The sequence below is a fragment of the Pteropus medius genome, unplaced genomic scaffold (assembly GCF_902729225.1).
Source record: "Pteropus medius unplaced genomic scaffold, Ma_sr-lr_union100, whole genome shotgun sequence".
Lineage (NCBI taxonomy): Eukaryota > Metazoa > Chordata > Mammalia > Chiroptera > Pteropodidae > Pteropus > Pteropus medius.
This window is the reverse complement of record NW_024344436.1, coordinates 5,006,071-5,024,088: the sequence shown is the minus strand read 5'-3', so window position 1 is coordinate 5,024,088 and position 18,018 is coordinate 5,006,071. Positions and strand designations below refer to the sequence as shown.

The window sequence follows — 18,018 nt, the reverse complement described above, 5'->3', positions numbered from 1 at the left end:
CATGTGGCTCAACAGCTTAGAGCACATAGTCTTCATCCTCCTAGCTCCCATTCCTCAGCCTGGGCCGCCCTTGGCCTCCAAGAAGCTGCTACCTCCCTCTCCCTGCCCCCTGCCCCTGCCCCTCTTCCCTGTCCTTACACATTTCCTGTACCTTCACTTCCTCTAAACTCCCCTCCTCTTGGGGCCCTCTTCTCCTGGCTGCCCTGCTGCTCCCTCTTGCCCTCCCCTTCCGTAGCGGCGTGCTCCCAGGGGTGCCAGCCCGGCATCCCCCCTACCCCTGCTTCCTCAGCACCCTGCCTCCCCATGCATCCCTACCCTCTCTGTCCCCTAAATTCCTAAGTCCCTGACCCTACCTCCTCTTGCATCCCTCTCCTCACCCAACTTTGTTTCCCCCTTGCCCCGTCAGACTTTCTGGTCACAAGGTCCCCAGAGCAGGCACACTAAGAGACCCATGACATGCTCCACGGGGTACAGCCAGCATCCTTGGCAGAGCCCTGGAGTCTTTACCGCATTACAGGCCTCTGAATGGGGCAGGGTAGGAGGTGGGAGCTGAGGTGCCTTGAGCCCTGGGCTTCCAGCTGTGTGCAGAGGACACTCACTCTTACTGTCAGAGCCATCAGTGCACCTTCCCTGAGGTTTCCAGGGACTCGCCTCAGAGGTGATCATCTGCAGGAAGGCTGGCACTACCAGGCCTCCAACTCCCTCAGGGACCAGACTGGGGTGGGAGCTGAGGAAGTGCACAGGATCAGGACTGGGTAGGGGGTTCTGAGGGGGAGGAAGAGGCCCCACTACCTACTGTGCACAGTACTTATGGAGCTGGGGACCAGCTTGGCCTCCTGATTACCCACATTATTCAACACAGGTCCGGGAATGGTGTTACCTCACACATGCCTCCTGGGCACCCAGACTGGCATTCCAAAGGTAAGGGAACAGGGTACACCTCACTGGGGGGGTGGCTCCCAGATGGTGTGCCTTCCCAGTGGGGGAAGGGCCCGTCTCCTGTGCACGACAGGGGGACTTGGTGTCTCTCAGTAGAAGGGCTGCCATGGGACCCCTCAGGCTGCTCTCTCAGGCCTTTTCTAGTCTAATAATCGCCACCCAGGCTCTGCCCCCATGAAACAGTGCACGAGCACGCATATACATACATAGGGCCCTGCCTGAACCTCAAGGTCAAACCCAAATTGTTTAAATACAGAAAAACAGCTTTGAGCACTGAGATGTTTATTGCAGCGGCCCTGATAACAGCCTGAGTGTCCACAGTAAAATGTTTCCTGAGTTCTTAGCTGCAGCAGCTGCTGCACAAACCCCAGGACAGAGGGGACCAGGGGCAGGTGCGTCCAAGGAGAAGGGCCAAGTGGGTCAAAGGAGAGGAGCAGCAGGACCAGCACAGGGGACAGCATGGGGAGAAGGGGAACCCGCCCTCTTGAATAGGTAAAGCATCAACATGGAAGATACTGCGCAGGGGAGGGTGGGGTGGGCTCACAAGGCTAGCAGCTTAAACTGGCAGAGGCAGAAACCGTCTCCTCAGGAGCCTGGGAAGGATAGCAGGTGCCAGGGTGTAGGGCTGATGCGTGTGATTTCTTTTTCCTTCTTTCCTGCTTTTTCTACATTTTCTATAAACAACGTGTTGCTGTGTGTGTGTGTGTGTGTGTGTGTGTGTGTGTGTGTGTGTTTCTTTTAAAGGTAACACTGGGGACTCTGGTGCCACTGTTTCTTAGCATCTGTGGGTCAGTCCTGTAGGCTCTCCCTGCCTCTCAGTCCCTCAAGGGAGCCTGGCCCAGCTAGATTCGGGAGGCACCTCTGTGGCATCACTGAAGCTGTAGCCTCGATCCCCAGCCTGGGGTGATGGGAGGTGATGGGAGACACTGTTTTGTGAAGGGTGGGTCTTGCCAGGGCTGAGACCCCTCCACCTACTCTATCCCAGACTCTTCAGTGGCCCAGGTCTCCGTTTCCACATCTGTGTACTTGGTGCCCCAACAGGCACTGGGACCCAGACCCCACAGGCCAGGAAAGCCCACAGGGGCACCAGTATCTCCCTCCAGGGCACAGAGTGAAGGCCCCCGGGAGGACAGGGTTGGCAGCATCTCCGCAGCCTTATTATCTCATAAAATGCAGACAGCAGCAAGTACATTCAGACGAATGAATGGCCTAATTAGGATTTCAGGAGAGTGAAATATTTTGAAAGGAAAAGTTAAACTAAAGGCATATTTGAAATACCAAACTCATCAACTGCAAACATCAACCTGGCAAGATGTATCTCGAGTTGGGGTATCTTTGGCTCCCCAACCAGGACATTGGGCAGTCATCTCTGTGGGTGAGAAAAGCTGGGACCTCAGGCTCCCCAAATCAGAATGCAGTGGGGTGGTCCCTGCAGCAAAGGACCCAACTCACAGGGTCGAGCTGATGACTTCAGGTGCCCTGGCAGAGGGTCATATTTGGACCAGAGCACCCAGGGCCTAGGGGAAAGGAGGTTCCCTAGCAGTCTGACGGTCTAGGGGACTTCACGGGCAGCTTCCCTGGGGGATAGTCCAACCAGGGGAACAAGGCAGAGCAAGTCCAGGGACCAGCCCAAAGCTGCTTCTGGCCAGAGTGACAGTGAGAGGCCCCGGGGGAGGAGGGGCAAGGGATGTGCTGGGAGGAGAGTGATGGGGCTGGAAGCTGGAGGGGTGAGGGTGAACTCATTAAAACAGCCACTGTGGGTTTGCAGAGACTGCCTAGAATGATCTGTGGGCAGAGCGTAGACCGCCTCACCAGGCTGACCCTGATGCACCGTCCATGCCACTAGCCATAAAATTCCCTGAGCAAGGGATGGCACAGCCAGGAGCTGGCACAGCACTCACACCACAACTGCAGTGGCTGGCACCAAACCCTTCGCGCAGCCTGTGGGGGAGCAGGGCCAAGGTCTGAACCCAATTCCTGCAGCATAGATGTTCTTCCTCCTGCCCCATATGAGAAGCATGGATTCTGGGGGTGAGAAGGGGCTTGGGGCTTCCCTGGGGTCTGTGGTCTTGTCTCCTACTTCTCACACTGAGCCCACCTGGGGAATGAGCCCAATTATAGAGGCCCCCAGACATTTGGCTTAGAGCAGCCCATAGGCAAGAGGGCAGCAGCCTGCCTGCACCAGGCTCCCCAGCCATGTGGGCAAGATTCTTGTGCGGAAGACAGACTGGCTGACCACGACTCGTCTACCAGCCTTGGAGGCTGACACAAACAGTACACATACAAGCACCTAGCCTGATGGTGCCTCCTCTAGGGTAGTGAAGATGTCAAAACCGTGACCCTTGACGAAGAGGCCATTTTTTACTCCTCACAGCATGACAAAGCCACTTAAGCAAGGGACACATGGGAAAGCCCACGAATGCTGTCATTGGGAGACCCATGCTCCTCCTTGCAGGGTGGCTCAGGAACTGTCTCTGGCCACAGAGAGCACACAGCATTCGAAGGCTGAATGCCCACAAAGGGGGTTAGGTCACTTCTGGAGCTTCTGAGGGGGGTCCCACTATGATGGGGACCTGTTCACAGTAATCAAGAGTGCGCAGAGGGACTACAAGCCCAAGACACAGGGAGAACAGAGCAGGATGTGCAAGGGCCAGTACTTGACACAAACCCACACAGGGAGGGCCAATGGGTTCTAGACAGCAGCAGACTAAGGTGAGTCCATAGAGGGAGGAGGATCCAACTGAGTGGACTCAACATGTCCCTGAAGAGTAAACATGCAGTATGACCGACTTCTGAGAACAAAAGCTGATCAAGAGAGGCCCTGGTCTGATTTTTTTAAGGATCCAGTGGGCACCGGCCAAGGGCAGGGCATTTGCTGCAGGCACCGCAAACCCAAGGACATATTACGTAATAGTTCCAATTTCTGGTGACAGAAAATATTAGTCAAGAAACAGTTCAGATACAATTGTATAAACAAAATTAAATTTTCACCTCACATTTATGTCAAAATAAATTCTAGATGGATGAAATCTTGAGTGTACACACTAAACTAGAATACCTATAGGAAAAGATGTGTATTTTTCTGGCTATTTGCTAGGCAGGACAATGCAAGAACAACGGAATAAGTAAAAGAGGAAAAAATTAAACAAGTTTCACCACAAAATGTGAAAAATTTGTGAACATTAAAACTATCACAAACAAAAATTAAAAGGCTGAAAATAACTTTCAGCAGGCAGATAGATAAGGGAAGAATTCAAACTTTAATGTGTAAAGACTCATACCGATGACTGAGAAACACATCAAATCCCCAAGAAACCCCAGCCTGGGGCCAGCAGTCACAGAAGCGCAGCCTTGCTCAGCTGCAAAGGCCACCCGATGCTGGGTGAGGGTAGTTTGAGAGGTGATATCAGTGCTGGCATGGCAACGATGAGGAAAACCCATGTCCCCCAGGCTTCTCTTGCCCAAGCCTGGCACCACCGTCACCCCAACGCCACCATTCAGCTCCCCCTTCTCGTTACCCTACTATTCATCACTATCTTGCAATTCTACGGTTGGCCACTCACTCCCTTCTCTATCTGTTGCCATGTCATCAGCCAGGCTGAGGGCTCCCCCAAGATGGGGTAGGACCTAATGTAGTCACAATGCCTAGTGTCCAGAATGAAGTTAATTGAGCAAGTACTAAATGGCCGAAGGTGAGCATGGGGACACATGGGTGCTTGCCCTCAGCCCAACCTAGTCCTGAGGCACATCCCTAGCACCCGCTGATATGGATAGGATCTAACTCCAGGGGCCAGCAGAGCAAGTAGCCCTTAACCAGGACCCAGGTTCTACTTCCCAGTCTCTAAAACAGCCCCAGCCCAGAGCAGAGATGATACAAATACCACCACCATCCCTCCAGTGCTCATGGCAGACACAAACAGTCAATTACCATGGCAGACAAAAATAGTTAATCACCACACTTAAGAAGGGCAAGACAGATGAGATAGGGAGAGGCAGAGATGCACAGAGAGGGCCAGAGAGAAACAGGGAGTAAACCAGGAGCTGGTGGCAGGGACGGCGGGACAGGAAAAGCACAAGCAAAGGCAGCAATAGTGGGCGAGAGTGGCGGGCAGCCTCCTGCAGGCCCTGTTATCAGAGCTGTTGTTGTGTCTGGTGGCCTGCCAATCTGAGGCATGGTGGCCTACCAGGAGTTAAGGGGGGATAAGGGCCAGCACTCTGCTACCCTTGCCCCCAGATACCACTTCACCTGTGCCACAAGCAATGTATCCTAAGACTTAGATGCAGCCTGAGCTTTTTCATCCTAATCCAGAAGCCCGTGTGTGGACCACCAGCCTGGCCACCGAGATGCCTGGCGGGACCTCCGTCCTCCCACACAACCAGTTGGCAGTGGATCCCCAGCTCCTATCAGCCCAGTTGGCAGCTTCCCACACCTGAGGTGCCGGGGACCAAACAAGAAGGAACACGGTCCCCTGTCCCTCTCCTCTGTTGTACGGCCCTCAGCACAGGACACTCTGGCATCTGGAGGCCTAAGGGATCCTGAATCTGTAGTCACTGCTTCCTTGCCGCCACCTGAGCATGTCACCAACTGGGCCAGGCCCTCTGCGCTAGACACTGGGGATCCACAGGGCTGGACAGGCTGAGTCTCCCATTGAGATGGCAGCCGGTGGAGTAAGGGTAGGGGCAGACCACTGGGCTGGGGACGAGGTGCCTGCACTGGAGGAAAAAGTGTGACTGGGGGCATTCTTACAAACTATCGCAACTCTGTGAGTGCCACCACCATAGTAAACTCTGACAGACCGGGGTTATACCTTCTCACCATTTGGAGGGTTCTGGGGGGACACAGGGACCAAATGGTCTCCTGCTACCCTTCCCAGTACCATACCTCAGTCCCACGGGAGCTGTGATTAATAGAGGAAACCACGATGCTGATAACCCCCAAGACCGTGGGCTAGCACAGGGTGCCCCAGCTGTGACCAAGGCAGTCAGGCTACTCAGTGACATGATGTCCACAGCTGCTTTCGCCCTACAATGACAGGGTAGTGTGGCTGTGAGTGGCAGACCTTATGACCCATAGAACTGAAACATTTACTGTCTGGCCCTGTCAGACAAAGCTTGCTGCTTGGCCTTGGTGCCCTCCTTCTAGAGCTTCTGGTGCCCGGCTGGTGGTTCCAGTCTCCCTGGGGCAGCAGGGATCACCCTGAGCTAAGAGTGGAGCTGGGAAGGCTGTGCCAATATCAGACACTGCTTTGGCAGGTGTCCAAGGCAAGGTGGGTATAGAGCAGTCCAGTTAACTTCCTGGTCAGTTGGCCCTACCACAGGCTCATCCCTCAAGCTAGATGTCAAATGGTAGCTGATGTCCAACAGTCAGGCCATCAATGAATGCAAGCAGGGGTGGTGAGAGGTCACCACATCTAGCCCTGTCCAGCCCAGGATGCTGTGCCCACCCAGCAAGAGGGTGATCGGAAGTACACACCACTCAAGGCCATCCCTCTGTTGACCATACCCACCCAGTCTACCAGGACACTCTGCTGACCTGTGTCAGGAGGGGATGTGCCCAGGCCAATCCCAGGTTACCTACCTGTATAGAGGAGAGATCAGTATGTCCTAACACCCATCCTGCTGACTCCAGCTCCTGCAGGAAAACCAGAGGGTACCTTGTAAAGCCTACCTGCCAAGCTATGTCTCTTCCGGGTGAGGCCAGACTCCCAGATGTTCACTGTCATCCCTGACCCTAAGGTTGTCCTATGGTGCTTCTGACAGGCACCCACACAGTCATGGGCACTCTTGTTCTCACTCAACTGGGACTATCACATCTGCAGTTTGCATGGGGCTGTTAACTATCTTTTAAAAGTGTGATTATTGAGTTGTGGGCTGATGTCCCTCTTCCAGAAAGCTGGGCATGCTTCGCTGTGATAAATGACACAACAGGGAGAGCTGTACCAGGGTCTAACCAGCCAACACAGGGAGTCACGACCCCCTAGGGGTCTGTCCTCCACCCACTGGGTCCTGCTACCCCTACCTGTCCTGTAGAACAGACCACCTGCCTCTCCTGAGGCTCCCTAAGGCCAGCCCAGCTCCCCAGTTCCTGGGCCCCAGGGGTTGAAGCTATGGTGAAGTCCTCTCACATGCCCGAAGCCTTGTGGACGAAGGCCCCACACAGCCTCCATTTTTGGGTAATGGCCTGGGAGACACATTTCTTCTCATATAGAAGACTTAGAACGTTGCAAGAGTGTCTGTGTCATGAAAAAGAAAAACAGGGTGGCATAGACAGGCAGGGAGAGTCTGGACCACATATGGGAGGCCATCTCCCAGGGGACATGGGTGATAGGAACTTTCATCCTCAGCTCTACAGTGTTTTCCAAATTGTTCCTGCCTCTGTCCAATTTTCTTTTGTGGATGTGACCCATTTGGGAGCTGGAAGGTGGGTCTCCCGCTGACTTGCTGCAGCCCCTTCATCAAGGGAAGGGGCTTCAAGTTGCGGGGAGCACAGAGTCGGAGTCAGGACACTGGGGACAGAGGCAAGGAAGAATGGGGACCCAAGCCAGGCATGCATACACATGCGTGTACGTGCACACAAGCATGTGTGACTGGGAGGGGAGGCATGGTAAGGAGTCCACACAACCACTGACAACCTCTTGGCCACAGCATAGGCGTCACTGCTTTTACCCCAAGGTCTGAGGCTCAGGGATCAGCTTTTGCTCACAAAGTGACATTTCCAGGATGCCTTGGCTATTGGCTTAAATGTTCACATAGATCTTGTCCCAGAGAACTATGTGCCTTTTTTTTTTTTTTTTTATAATCAATTCCGATAACTACCAGCTTCTCCCCAGCACTGGCCTCACGCAAAGCGTTGTGAAGTGCTGGCTGTGCACCATCATCTCATAGACTCTCACTCAGCACCTTGGGTTGGCCTAATTCCCCATTTTATAGACGGGGAAACTGGGTCCAGGCAAGACAGCACTGGGCCAGGATTTGAATTCAGGTCTTCCTGCCCCTAGGATGCCCCCTACTCACCCATCCAACCAGGGATGTGAGGTCATAAGAATGTGCTCCTTCTTTGTGGGGTTCCAGCCAGGCCAAGAACTTCACAAATGCAGAGGAGAGCCAGAAGTAGACACCAGTATAGGGGTGCGGGTGTCTGCAGGGCTGCGGGGGTAAGGAGGTCCCAGGGAGAGCTTCCCACAGTAGGGTGGGAGCATAGAGATAGGGAAGATCTGGGGGACGGCCTTGGTCTCCATCCCCAGGGCGTCCTTGTCACAACAGCACTGTATATATAGGGATGAGGAAGAGTTTAATAGGTGCCCTGGGGCAGTGGGCGAACAGACTTGAGATATGAAGGTAGAACCAGTGACAGGATTTGTGACAAGACGGTGAGGGGGTGGTACCTGTCTTGGGGAGCCCTTCTCACCACTCCCTCAGGGCTGATCTATAGGCTCTGGGGTCACCAACTAGGCCTAGGACCCTGTACCAAGAGCCTTGGGGTCAACAAGGCCACCACACCTCTTATCAGGCCCATCCCTACAGGGCCTTGGAAAGACCTGCTGTATCTCAGACTGGGGCAGAAGCCCAGCTAGGCTGCAAGGGCCAGCCATAAGGCCAGAACAGCAAGCTATGGATCCGTAGATATCAGACAGCAAGAGGTAACTCCCATGGGCACAAACCAAGTCCAGAGAAGGGATGGGGCCAGGGCTGGGTGGGCTGGGCAGGCTGGGTGATTGGCTTGGGCAGTGAGGAGCCTGGGTGCGGGTCCAGGAGGTCTGCCTAAGAGCTCGTTCTGCACCAGAACCTTGAGTCCTACTGTAGAATGGCATGTTCTTCCAGGCTACTGGTCACTCTGGTCATTCAATGTGAAAAGGCATGAAAAGGCACTCACTTTGGCTGTACCTTCTCATTTTACGGACAAGGACACTGAGGCAGAGGGAGGCACATACCCACCGCCTTGAGTGGCTCACTTGCAGTCCTTGCCTGGACCACCGGGTGATGGCACAGCTGGCCTATGGAAGCCAGCAAGGCACCTGAAGGAGGCCTTACTCTCAAGGCTATGCAGGTACAGGGCCCATCCTTCTCTGTCCTTCTCAGAGCCTGTGCTCAACCACCCTGCCATCTAGACCTCGGGTCTCCTCTGCCTGCACCAAAGGTGTGAGGAACTCCGGGGGTACCGAGGGGCCTTGCCCTAGGGATCCTTGGTCTTCTCCAGCCATGTACCCTGGACAGGCAACCTGGAGAAAACAGAGCTGTGGCTTCCCCACCAAGTGCCTTGGGAAGGGTCCCAGCCACAGGATGAGGCTGGGTGGAGCCGCTGGTCTCACCTGCTATGGTGGTCCCAGGCGCCCTCTGGTGGCCACCCTTGGCTTGTCACTTCTTTGCTAGAGGTTGCTGGCCCCTCAGGGTTCATTGGGACAGTGGGAAGGCCTGTGCCAGACCCAGGGTGGAGGGAGCAGAAAGCGGGGAGCTATGTGGGTGATGTGGGTGTCTACCAACTCTGGGCTCATCTTCTTGACTTGTGAAATAGGCTAAGACGTCTAGCCTTCCCAGTTAGGAAGGCCCACAAAAGGATTCCTTTCTTTCCATGGATGTCCCCGCTCCTGCAGAGTGGATCTCATAGAAGCTGGAGGCAAAAGAACAGACGCCTCTCTCAACCCCAACTTTATCTACTATTGGGGAAGTTCCCAGAATCCTTTGTGTTCCATACTGCATCCCATAGTGCTTGCCCCCAGGGCCCCCATTCTCCATCCCTGGTTCCCCATCCCAACTCTGCCCCCTCCTTCCCTCTGCTGAGACCGGGCCAGGTCACAGGGCAGATGCTAGGGGCTGGCTGAGGCTCTGGCATGCCTGTTGTTCTTGCCCCCCAGCTGAACTAATGTTCCCTGCTCCTCTTGGAGGCAAAGGATCAGGGTGGGTTCATTGCACCCCAGCCTGTCTCTTAGGGCAAAGGGGGTGCAATGAACCAACCCTGAATCATTATGCAATACAAACAGGGATGGAGATGCAGAGTGACCCCTGGGACTGGGAAGAGACCTGAGGGGCTACCCTGGAGGAGGCACCACAAAATCCAGATGTGGCGGGGGGTGGGGGCAGCTCTAACTTAGTAGGTCTGATGGCTTGGGGTTGGATCCAGTTCATCCAGGAGGTACTTGGCCATCAGGTACAGGTATCTTGTAGAAAACTGAGTAAGGAAGAGCAGGATGGGGCTGACTTGGCTGTATTCATGTGATCCTCCTTCTCAGGCCAGGGCCAGAGTCCTAAGCACAGCAAGTGCTGTGTGCCCAGCCCTGTGCTGGGTGCTGGCAAACCACAGGCTGTGGGGGCAGCAGCGGACAAACATGATAAAGTGGATGGAATAGGGCAAGGCTGGGAAAAAGCATGCCTTCCAGATTCATGGCCCCACACTCTGTGGCTGAGTACAAGGCCTCACTTTGTGGGGGCTCCTGGGCTTAGCATGCTGGGCAGAGGGCTCTGACTATCCGGTGTCCAGCACCATCCCAGGTCCAGAGATATACTGAGCACAGGACAGGCAAGACTTGTTCAGGACTGGCAGACCTCTGCTAGCAACCTGGATCTGGGAGTGGAGGTGGGTGTGGAGGGGTGTCCCACGGCGCCCCTGGTGGTGCTGGCCTTATGGGAAAGATTGTCCCTACGTACACTAAGCTGCTCATACTCTGAGTCCCTGGGTTTATAAATCCTGACCTGGTATGTACCCTGCGCAGTGCCATGGGTGACACTGGGAAGGAGCATGAATAAGGGGTAACTGCTTTAAGTTACATTAAGAGTCTATCCTAAAGGATCAAACCCCATTGGGCTGGTTCTTTGTTTCTAAACGTCAGGAAATGGGAACCTGAATGATACACTCTGCATAAGTTAGAAACGGTGATTTATTTTAAGTATCCAATGTTTAGTTATTTAAAAATTAAAACGGAAGGCTAGGGATCCCAGGCTATCCACCCAAGGCGACACGTCAGAGAACTCGGGCTGAGTACCAAGGCGGCACAGGGGAGAAGGGTGCGGGAGGTAGGGGCCCAGATCGGGGCACCAGACATGGTCCCCGGCCAGCGTCCCCTCCCTTGTCCTCTAGGCAGCGGAGCAGCGCAGCGCGGGGACATCCCCCTGGCCCTGTCGTGTCCCTGCACTACCCGTAGGCGCACCGCCCCAGGAAAGTTCCCCGGTTCCGCCGCCCCTCTGGCCGTTGTAAAGTTTCCGTGGCTGCCCAGCTGTGGCTGCGAGGCACTCGGCGTCGCGCAGAGCCAACGCGGCTAAGCGCTGTGCGGGACGCTCGGGCCAGTCGGGCAGGGCCCCGAGGCCGCGCACAAAGGGACCAGCCCCTGCCAGTCGAGGGTCTCACGCACCGCAGCACGGGCAACATGCGGGTGGGGCGGAGCCGGGCTTGTGTCCCCACCCGGACCTCGACTCCCAGCCCAAGACCCCACCCCGACTCGGCCCCTGCCCAGCCTGCAGCCCCGATCTCGGCCCGCACCAAAGGCTCCAACCCCCTTACCCTCTGCGGGCCCCGCCCCCCGGCCCCAGCCTACCTGGAGCGCAGCGTGGGCAGCTCCGCAGCGCGGCCCCCGCCCCCAGGCGGGCGTCCCAGGGTCCCTGAGAGCGCGGGACGCGGTGCGGGTGGCTGTACGCGGGGCCTCGGCTTGGACCCGTGCAGGGCCTGGCCCTTCCGGGCCCGGCACGCAGCCCCAGGCTAACCCTCCCGCCCTTTGCACGGCCGGTGCGCAAAAGCGGGCCCGGCTGGCGACGCGGTAGTCCGCCCCGCCCCATCGGACCGCAAATTTTCCCATTGGTCGAGAGACCCGGCTCGACCCGGCAACCGGCGTCGATTGGACAGGCTAGGGGAGACGCCGATTTGCCATTGGGCCACCGGGATGTCTGTCCCAGCTGACAACCGGCCCCCTTGTAGCGCGGCCAAGGCCAGGCACCTGCAGGTACCGCTGCCGCCGCGCCTCCGACCGCCTTGGAGGACGTCCACGAAACTTCCGGCCCCGAGTGAGAGCTGGCAGGCCCAGCGCCCCCTCCCCAGACTCCGGCTGGGTTTCCCTCATCACCATCCCCCAGTTTGCTGGTAATCTTCACCAGCACCTGCGGGACTCCTGGCGCTACGCACAGCATTCTCCTGTCCACATCAAATTGTATTTCTCACACAACCCGCGAGGAAGAGTTCTGCCGCCATCCTGGTTTACAGATGAGAGACTGAGGCTGAGAGATGTTCTCACTTGCTTTAGGTCACCGGGTCTCGAACCAGTTCATCACACACCTGAGCCTGGGGGCTCCCCCATCCTCATCGCTCCAGGGTTCCCACAGCAAAAGCATGGATGCAGCCTTGGCTCAGCAAGGCAGTGGTGGGTGAGGGCCTGCAGTGCTTACCAGGGCAGGAAGGGACCCCTCGGTGGACCAGGGATTTTCCTCCCCCACCAGGCCTGAATCTGCAGACACCTTGGGCTCAGCCCATCCTGCAAGGCCCCATAGGACCGCCTTCCCTCATCTCTCTCATTCCATCGCCACAGATCTGGGCCTGGGGAGGAGGAATTTGTGCCTTTACCACCCCCATCTTTGTGGTGTCCCATTTCTCCCCCCAACCCCCGGTCCCAGAGGAACACTGGGGTTCAGTCACCCAGATTGAGTTTAGCAAAGGCTGCATTTTCTTGCCAGGTGGAGAGCAGTCACCTGGTCCCTGCAATGACACAGGGCCCACACGTGACCATGAATGCGACAATAACCCTAAGCCAGCTTCACTTAACTTTGTGATATGAGGTACACTAGTGGGATGCTGCCCACTGGGGCTTGTTTCAGAGGGTTCCTGAAATGGTCCTTTGACCAGTGACCCTGGCTTATTCTTGATTCTAAGCCTTTTCTGCCTGGTTGCACCTGGAGATGACCAGATCCTTAGCTCACCATTTTCCCTACAGCCACCCAGGGAGCCACACTGCCCACAACGGTGCTGATAGGGGGACCAGACACTCATGTCTTATCCATCTTTGTCAGGGAGCAGGAATGTTCATCCAATAGTTTCTTGCTCAGAACAAAGAAAGGGAAATGACTTGGGGCCAGGACTCACCACTGGTACCATAATTGGGTCCCCATGTGCCCTGTCACGCATGGCAAATTGATCCCAGCAGCCTTTCAGAGCCACCATCAATCAACTGGAGTTGGCACTTGAGGTGATAGTCATTTGGCATCCTGGCACAGGGATGTTACTCAAAGCTCTGGGCTGGCAGAATGAAGTGTCCCTCTCTAGAGCACAAAGGCCCCCTTGGGTAAGATAGCTCTTGTCCCATGGAGTCACACCGTCAGTGACATTTTGTGCCAGCTGCCACTTGGGCTGAGAGTTCTCTTTCATACATTTAGGAGAGGATTTAATTAGCCCAATGATCGTTATGGATCTTTCCAAGGGACTTGGGCCCTGGTCCTCCTGGAGCCCTTCCTCTTACAGTGACCTTGTGGTCTAGCACCACCCCTTCCCCCACAAACTTACTGATAATGGCAAGAGGGGCTGGACAGACCTCTGCTGAGATTGTGCACCTAAATCAGCCCAAATAAGGACTGTTTCACCCCTCTTCTAATTCCTGGCAGGGTTCCAGAGACCTGTCTGCCCCTGAGCTGGATCACTGACTATATACAGAGGATCAGGGTGGGCAGCAACAGTTCCAAGATGACTTAGGGCTACTGCCTGGCAGTGGCCCCGCCATGACCCAGGCTGCAGGTGTGGGTCAGAAAGTCAGAGAGCAGGAGAAATGGTCTCTCCCACTCATCCACTGCCACGGGGACCAGTACCCAGTCTCCCCCTCTCTCCAACTCTCTCTACCTGGCCATTGGCCAGCTTTTGTAGGGACATCCTTGTAGGGCACATGAGAAAAGCTGCAGGGATAAAAAGGTTTCAGCTTGACATCAGGAAGAACTTTACAACAGTTCTAGATGTTCACCCAAAGTGTGGTCCCATAGGCTGTCTAGGGATGCGTGTGATTAGAAGTGGGATGGCAGCCTCTTACAGCCCTGAGATCCACCTTGCCCCATCTCATTTGTCTTGCCTGCTCCCTAGCACCAAATGTCATCCAGACTGGAACAAGCGGTGACAGAAAACATCAATGTCTGCTCTGGCTCCATCTAGATAGAAGAGTGTTGCTGGTGGTGGGACTGGACCAGGTCCATATGCTGCTCTCTGTGGTGGAGTAGGATTTGAACCTCTGTCTAACCCACGCATGACTGCATTCTCCTTTGCAGGCAATGGAAAAGCACTGTTAATGAGAGCCTAGCCATTCTGTGTCTCACTTCTTTGAGGCGTGTGGCCCAGTGGTTTGGTGCACACCACACTGCAGCTGCTGCTCCATACCACAGGGCATGGTCACTTGCCTCCGAGCCTCAGGTCCTGCTTATTCAACACCACCATCTCTTGGCTGGATTGTATGGTCCAACTGACCAGAGGGGAATCACTGGCACCAGCCCAGCACACTTCTGTTGCAGGAGGGAAGACTGTGTGTGTCTTGCTGGGTCTGCTGACTGCTGGCCATGAGTACTCAGGCATCTGGAGTCCTTGGTTTCCATACCTGCAAAGGCTTCTTTTGGGTTCCAGGAGGAACACAGATGAGATAGCAAAAGAGTGGAGTGCAATGGGCCTTGGGGGCATTATGCAAGTTTGGGTTTGACTACTGCCTTCGTTGATTACCAGCCAGTTTTCTGGGCTCCAGTTTTCCACAGGGCATAAGTGCTCTGAGTCAGGATCAGGGTACCTAGGTCTTTAATGCAGGGCCCTGGAGCTAATACAACTATTTGCCATCTTTTTGACTTCAAGCAAGCAACGTAATTCCTGAGTCCTGGTGACTGCATCTGTAAAATGGATGAATGAGAGCTGTGTACTGGAACACTGGGTTTGGATAAGTGCTTAGCACATTGTTATTAACCTTAATCTATTAACTGTCATTCTTGTCATAGTGTGCTGAGCGCCCACTTTGTAGCAAGCCCTGAGTCTTTGACTTTCCACTTTCCCGGCACTCAGGCCCCAAACAGTGGGGGCAGGGAGCCCAGAAAATGCCTCTGTCCTGGTGGGAGTGCCCCAGTCAGTGCCCTTTCCCCGCCTCTTGCTCACTTGCTCATCTAATACAGATCAGGTTGGGCCAGGCTTTTATCCTTGGGGCCTGGACTTGCAGAATAACAGCTTTGAGGTGGGCTCAAAGGCTACAGTGGCTGGATGAGGCTGGAGTGCCTGGTTTAAGGTTTGTCCTGAGAATGGCGGAGATGTTGTTAGGGGGTCAGGGTGGAAGAGGAGAGGATCTTCAGGTCCAGAGGCCTGGATTGGACGGACCAAGGTGCGGTGGGGTCAGAGTAGGGGACTAGGACCCAGCCTGAGGGGCGGATCCGGAAGTGAGCACTTCCTTAGCGCATCAGCGAAGGTTGCCGGTGGGCAGCTGACTGATAAGCGCCTGGAACTCAGGCCGCGGCCCTGACCGGTCCTCGAGGGAATGAAGTTGGAGGCGTATGCGAGCGGCTGCGACCTCCCGCAGGCGTCTCCCGGGAGGGGGTGCAGAGGAGGATATAAAGGCCACGGGGGTCACGAGGAGCTCAGACACCAGCGCAGCCTAGAGATTAGGCGCAGCCTCGGGGGCGGGGAGTTGGAAGGGCTGTAGCCGCCCCGCCTCTGAGCGACAGCGCACGTAGCCAACCGTGCCCTGGGTTGCCGCGTGTCGCGTGGTCCCTCGCCGCGCAGCCCAATCGCGAGCGCTCAGGCGGCAGCAGGGGCGGGGCCTAGGCAGAAGCGGAGGCGCGCCGGCGCGGCACCTGGAAGTCGGCGACGGCGACGGCGGCGGCCGCGAAGGTGAGTGTGTGGGTGGCGGTCGCGGCGGAGCCCGCGCGGGCTCCGAGGCGTGGGTCTCCTGAGGCGCACGTGGGGAGGGGCGGGGCCGCAGCTCTGCGTCCCGCCTCAATTTCCCCTTCTCGAGGCGAGAAATGGAAATCAAGCGTCCGGGTCCAGGGAGACCAAACCGATCCCGGGCGACGAAGGGCCCTTGGTGGTACTAGAAGGCGTTTCCAGTGATCTCCGCCCGGGCTAGATGTTGCGAGGTGGCTGCAAGGTGGGTGGGTCAAGGCGTTGGTCAGTTTTGGAGCCCTGAGTCACGCTGCTGCCTCTCAGCATCCTGCGGGGACAACGGGGTGACAGATGTTGTCTATCCGAGTAGGCAGCAAGTGATAGATCATCTCTGCGCTGGACACGGCCTTCCTAGGGTGGCTCAGGTAGTCGGACCCTTCCCCCAGGGTATCAGGGGTGGGGGCTGTGCAGGGCTGCACCCAGGGCAAGGCCTGGCTCCTTTGCTGGCCTTTTGAGACCCCTTCCCCCAACCCCGGCACCTTCCTGCTTCCTCCTGGCTTCTTTCTGGGACACAGTTAGAGGGAACCTTCTGCCCTTGGACCTGAGCCTCAAGTGCCCTTCCTCCAGCAGATATGTCATATGTTCGTCACAGTCCTGGCGTGTTGTCTGTTCTGGACCTGCTGACCACTGTTTTGCTGCTACTGTTTAGGCTCAGAGCCATCTTCCTTGAGGCAGACGGAAGTGGTAGCTATAAGGGACGCCTCCAGCTGGTAGTGCTTTTGAGTTGCTTTCTCACACTTGCTGGATGATCCTCTAGGGAGCCTTTTGGGCAAGTGTTCATTGGCCAAACACTGTTCACAGCAAAGACTCAGGCTGAGAGGCAAATGGTGTTCCCAGATCATTCAGAGCCAGGGCTGACTCCCAGTGCCTCTGCTCTTGGATCTCTTTCCCAGGAGACTTCCTGCATCAGATGACCTGTCAGGTGGGGTGGGGGCAGCTGGAGAGGATAGCTATGTTATGTTGGCTGGTGGACACAAGAGAGCCTCTGTGGCCTCTCAGACCAGGCTACTGCTTGCTCCAGCATGTGGTAATGACAGCCCTTCCCTGAACAAAGGCAAGAGGCCATCCACTCTGCCTGGCTGTGCAGCCCCTGAGCTGTTATTATTGCCTCATACTTCCTTTGTGTCTCCATTTGAGGGCTGTCATTTTCGTCATGTTTCCCCAAGGATGTAATAGTGTGCTGTGTTCTCAGACCTGGCCTCCACACTAGAGTGGAGAGCTCTCTGAAGGCACTGTGGCTGCTGCTGCTGCTGAGGACATCCATGGAGAGACAAGGGTCCCCAGAGCTTGTCTGGAGAGAAACAGTCCAGGGCAGGGAGGCGGGGAGCCTTCTTGAAGTGGGCCACACTGTTACTGACACTCCTGATGTGCGAGAACAGGATCTATCCTTTGCTAACATGTTAGTTGGTGTGTGAGGGCAGCACTGCAGAGCTTTCTGTTTGTTGGTCTGTACCAGAGGGTTTGATGATGGGCTCCGTGAAAACAATGTCTTCCCAGAACCACTGAGCAGCCCTTTCAGGTTATCAAGTTTCTATTTAGATTGCAAAAGTAGTGTATGCATGCTTAAAAGTAAAAACAGCCAGCCCCTGTCTCCTGGTGGCTGCTGCTACTTGGGGTGTCTGTTGAAGTCTTCAGGACTATGCTAACTTTAAGTGCTTGTTTTCATCCTCTTTTGAGGGATTAGTGGGGAAGGTGGCTCCTTCCTCCGTTATTAATCATATTGGCTACAGGGGCCACTATGAGGCTGGGCTGGCTTGTAGGGAAGACAAGTGTTCTTGCCAGGAGAGGCCGAGGTACTGGGGCCACTTTGTGACTGGAACTTTCCTTAATGCTCACCGTGTCCCTCCTTTGTATTGCTCCCTTGAACTGTGAAGGGAGCACTTAGTGTGAGGCTGAATTAGTGCTCCTAAAAAATCTCGAAGATCTTAGGAAGAGTATCACCGTAGAAAATTTGTAATGGTGAAATACCATTTAACAGCCAAAATGACAAAGCATAGATTCAGAAGTCCTCAGTCACTAATCAGGGAGGAAGGTGGAGCATTGCAGTGGGCTGGCTGCTTAGAATATTTGCAGACGTCAAGGCTTTCTCAGCCAAGGCCCAGGAACAGCGACACTGTGTTCCCATGTGTGTTTACCTCCTCTGCTGGCAGCTGCTGGGAGGATTTCAGGCGTCATGTGAAAAGAGCAGTTTATGCTTACCACCTCCACCCTTGGGAGCT

At 55.5% G+C, this 18,018-nt stretch overlaps 2 protein-coding genes across 13 annotated transcripts in view; one reads left to right on the top strand and one right to left on the bottom strand.

Moving 5' to 3' along the window:
* The window catches only part of ARVCF (ARVCF delta catenin family member), a 50,158-nt gene extending 38,501 nt beyond the window's left edge, over positions 1-11,657 (bottom strand). For 8 of the 11 annotated variants that reach the window (XR_005654949.1, XR_005654950.1, XM_039872858.1 and 5 more), the window contains exons 1-2: positions 11,466-11,538; positions 6,518-6,571 (exon numbers count right to left, since the gene is read on the bottom strand). The gene's annotated coding sequence lies outside the window, so the exon portion shown is untranslated. Of the gene's footprint in view, positions 1-5,821; positions 5,963-6,517; positions 6,578-11,465 lie in introns of those variants that run through there. The other 3 variants (XM_039872857.1, XM_039872866.1, XM_039872867.1) reach the window with 2 other exon arrangements.
* A 4,003-nt stretch (positions 11,658-15,660) lies between these two features.
* TANGO2 (transport and golgi organization 2 homolog) overlaps positions 15,661-18,018 on the top strand; it is a 34,748-nt gene continuing 32,390 nt past the window's right edge. Inside the window, exon 1 of one of the 2 annotated variants that reach the window (XM_039872851.1) lies at positions 15,661-15,748. The gene's annotated coding sequence lies outside the window, so the exon portion shown is untranslated. Of the gene's footprint in view, positions 15,749-15,802; positions 16,005-18,018 lie in introns of those variants that run through there. The other variant, XM_039872853.1, reaches the window with a different exon arrangement.